The 4,551-nt window shown below is 36.8% G+C and overlaps 1 pseudogene; it reads right to left on the reverse strand.

The window, feature by feature from the left end:
* Nucleotides 1-1,621: 1,621 nt before the first annotated feature.
* Nucleotides 1,622-3,510, reverse strand: LOC140503834 (large ribosomal subunit protein uL1-like; annotated as a pseudogene).
* Nucleotides 3,511-4,551: the final 1,041 nt, after the last annotated feature.

Below are 4,551 nucleotides of genomic sequence, written 5' to 3' on the forward strand. Positions count from 1 at the left end.
TTTGTGTTGATTTTGTTCTTTATACTAGACACTGATCTGCCTGCTCACATAGTTGATTCAGATATTACTCCAATAAATTTTGATGTTGTCAGTTGTGAAGGCTTTTGGAAGATCATGGCAAATTTTGATTTCCTGGAAAAGTTCATCAGTATTTTACTCCAGTTCCATGGCAGCATGTTTGCACAAGTTCTGGATAATGGATAATGCCATCACACTTTCCCAGCCACCAATGGAGTGAAGCAGGGCCCTGTGTTTGCTGCTATCATCTATAGAATGATGTTTCCAGCAATTTTGCCAGATGCCTTCAATGAGGATAAAATTAGCATCAAGATCAGCTACCACAGTTAGTAAATTATTTAATTTGAGAAAGCTATCAGCCAAGACCAAATGGAGGGAAAGCTGGTGTAAGACTTTTTGTTTGCAGATGATTGTGCATTCAACACAGCCTCTGAAAGTGAGATACAACAGAGTATTCTGTGCTAATTTTGGCCCAACAACACCAAAAAAAGAGGTTCTCTCTCCTCTAGCCAGCACCACACCATCCATACATGGAACCAGTAGCACCAACAAATGGAGAAATTTTGAGTGCTAGGGGCAAATTCACTTACCTTGGCAGTGTACTTGCCAAGGACATACACATAGATGATAAAGATGATGCATGAATTGCCAAAACTAACTCATTGTTGGGGAGGCTCTGAGGAAAACTGAGTGAGAAGAGGTATTAGGCTGCCTACTAAACTGTAAGGTCTACAGAGCCATTGTGTTGACCTCATTGCTGTGCACCTATGAAAACTGCATGTTATATCATGACATGCCAGGAAACTGAATCACTTCCATTTGAATTGTCTTAGGAAGATTCTGCAGATCGCCTGTCAAGATAAGGTACTGGACACTGATGTCCTTTCTTGGGCTGAACTCCAAGAATTCAAACTCTACTGCAAAAAGTACAACTCCAATGACCTGGTATTGTTATTTGAATGTCAAACATCCATTTGCCTAAAAGATAATTTCAAGGAGAATTCATAAAAGGGAAATATTCACATAGAAATCAGAAGTAGCAATACAAGAACATTTTCAAGGTCTTTCTGAAGAATTTTAGAATCACTTGTGAGGCATGAACTGTCACAGGACGGCCCAACATGGTGTGTCTGCATCAAAGAGGGCACTGTGCTCTAAGAGCAAATCAGAATTGCAGGAGCTCAAAAGAAACATGGGTTTGCAAATTTAGACATCTCCACTCCAAATGTTCATATGGACTATTTGTGCCCAACCTATGGAAGAGTTTTCTGAGCTCTTAAGGTTTGAGCAGCCATAGCTGGACACACCATACCATGACTCTGACAAAATTATGTCATTTTTGTCCCCTTCAAGTATGAAGGACAACAACCAACCAACCAAAAAGTTTCATTTTTGTGATGTTTTTCAATACTGGCTACATGCAGTCTTCTTAATCACATCTTAAAGTATGCACACTACAGTTAGCAGTTTTTAAGCCTTTACTTTTTATTTATTCCTTAACAATGAACCATATTTTCAGCATGTTGTTCAAGATCCTCCATTTTGCTCACCTTCAAATGAAGTTATAAAAGATTTATCTATCTCTCTACATTCTAATCTCTATGTCTGTGTCTGTTGTCTGTCTGTCTGTCTTATCCATCTCTCCATCTGTCTGTCATGTCTTTCTTTTTGTTTTCATTCATTATCAGCTTCCACCTATTTAATAACACCATGTTGATTTAATACAGCCACTGAGACTTGCCCATGGTGCTCTTGATATACAATGCCCTTACATTTTTCCTGTTTTTCTTCAGCAAAGAAATCAGGAAATTGACAGCTAAATGGATGTTGTAGACAAGCTCATCATCTGTCATGTTCACAGGGTCAGAAGTCACCACCAGACAGAGCACCTTCTTCATCTGGAACTGGATAGCATATTTAACCTCATCAGCCTTTGCACCATATTTTCATTGTGTCTGAGCAGAGATGGAAACTTGCAGGCCTTGTTCAGACCAGGACCTAGGATTCAAGGAAATTACTTGATCAAGGACTCAGAGGCGAAAAATCCATCATACTTTTTAGCCAACTTCTTGTTCTTATTCAACTTCTTCAGGGCCTCGCTGTCCATGTGGACATCTATATCTACAGCCTTGACGTTATCACAGTGCTGCTGGTCTCCCAGTACACACAGAGAAAATGTAGATCTGGGTGTGGATTTGAGCATCATGGTGCCAGAGAAACATTTGTCCTTTTGGGGATCATAGGTCTTCAGAGTTATCTGAAGCTCCACAGTTTCCAAAAACTTTTTTTGTTTGCACTAGGTTCCATGCAGGATATCTCACACAGCTTCATAGAGTGTGTCATGAGAGACTTGGTTGCTTGTGGTGGATTACTGGTCACTAGTCGGGAAAAGGCTGTCATGTCTTTCTATCTATTGATATGGTTTGCAGGATTTTGTCAAGTTGTTCTTATAATTTCTCTATCTTATTATAATTTGTAACAGATGTTGACTATATAAAAGCTACAATTATATTCATGGTGGTCTATTGCTTAAAATCATCATACATGCTACAAGGAGAGATGAACAGAGGTCAAATGAAATTGTATTTCTTTTTGTGTTAGGGGCACAGGTCACCAAATACCACTAATACTTATTTTGCAAGCACAGGGAGAACCTGAGAGCCATCCTGATATTAAGCTATGATGTCCTTGTATCTCCTAGTTTAAGTTATAATGAAAATGTCTGGTTCCTCTAACAATATCTCAACTTGTTTTGTGATTGGATGTGGTTCCCACAGTTAGAATACAACAGTTAAATTCATGTTTCTAGATACATTAAAAAATGATGTAATTCTCAGAGCCCTCTGCCTTCTTTTCTATCATTTTATCACATAACAGCAAAGGCAAAAGAAAATCCTCCACTTTAGGAGAGAGCATGCATTGTGCAGAAGAAAGAACACTAAATCTGTAGCATGAAGAACTGTTCAAATCCTATCTCTGGTGCTCACTATCTGTGTGATGCAGGGTAAGTAATTTAAGCCCCTAGGACTTCAATCTCTTTGTGTGAAAAACTAAAGTATTGAGGTAGGTAACCTCTAAGGTTTTTTCCCACCTCTTGATGTATGATAGAAAATACATGGAAGACCATTTTATTTAGTTTTTTGTTTCATAGGTTGCCAAAACTTAATAATTTATTATTAACCAACTGGTGATAAACCTTTTCATATTTAGTTAGGTTGGTCTTTAGAGAACAGATATGGTCTATGGCTGTGATATAATTCAAACCTTTCAAGCTGTATAAATAACACCTGTCTATATTTCTACTCATCTGGTATAACATTGAGGGCCTTTCCAAGTCATGATTAGCAATCAGAACAGGATCCACGGAGTCCTAAATATATTCTAGCTAAACACCACCTCTAGAGTTTGGAAATGGTGAGGAATTTACCTGTGAATCAGGTTTACGTTTTCTCCTTCCCCAACATAGTTCCACTCTATTACTTTAGTTACCATGATGACCATGCCTTCCTAGTCATGCTTCATTTGCTCCCCAAAAGAGGTTAGAACCTCTCAGGGCATCTTTGTTTGATCTCCACTTTAGAAGGAACCTTAGATGCCATCTAGTTCAACCCAGTTTAATGGAGAATTTCCTCTGTTACATCTCTAAATAGCACTGATCAAGCTTTTTCTGAACACAGGAGCATCTGTGTGAGTCTTTCATATAGCCAGAAAGTATCCCCAGACTTTCATCTGTAATTCTCCTTCATTAAAAACCTTGTATTCCCATATTGCCAACTATGTCCATATAACCCATGCATATGCACCTATTTTTACATGTGTATGTGTATGTAAATGAATATCAGTAGTATATTCATGTATAGATGTGTATGCACATATACATGCAGAGAAATGAGTGTATATATAATATAATTACATGTGCATGTGTAAATATATGGCAATGTGTATTTTGTCTTTGTTAGCTATGCATGTGTGTATGTATATATGTCTGTAATCTACCTTTGGGGTGTAAAGACTTGAAGGAGATAATGACCTTGACTCTTAAGCTTACCTCATTCATCCATTTGAAAAAATGAATTATAGGTAGAAGATTCAAGAGACAAACAGATAGGAAGAAAGAACTTTGATCTATTAAAAGATGAAAACTGATTACTACTTTTGTGACATGCTTTAGATATCTATATAATCCATATCTTTATTTATGTCCCTATCCATGTCTATGTCTATATCTATATCGATATCTTCTTGACTTTCTATTTCTCCCTGCCTTTCTGTAGAAGATATGTTTCTATATCTATATTTATTAGTAGATATAGAGATTTATTTATGGATATATATTCATGTATATACCCATGTATATTATATTCAAGAAAAATAAAATATTACACTGAAATATACCTGTCTCATTTGAAGAAGATAAATCACGCAAGACAGCATTTTTAGAAACCATTTGGGTGTGAACATTTCAACAAACACGTAGAAATATATATTAATTTTTCTAAACTTAAATTTTCTCTAGTCCAGCCATTTTGAATA

Source organism: Notamacropus eugenii, chromosome 1 (assembly GCF_028372415.1).
Source record: "Notamacropus eugenii isolate mMacEug1 chromosome 1, mMacEug1.pri_v2, whole genome shotgun sequence".
In the NCBI taxonomy this organism is placed as follows: Eukaryota; Metazoa; Chordata; class Mammalia; order Diprotodontia; family Macropodidae; genus Notamacropus; species Notamacropus eugenii.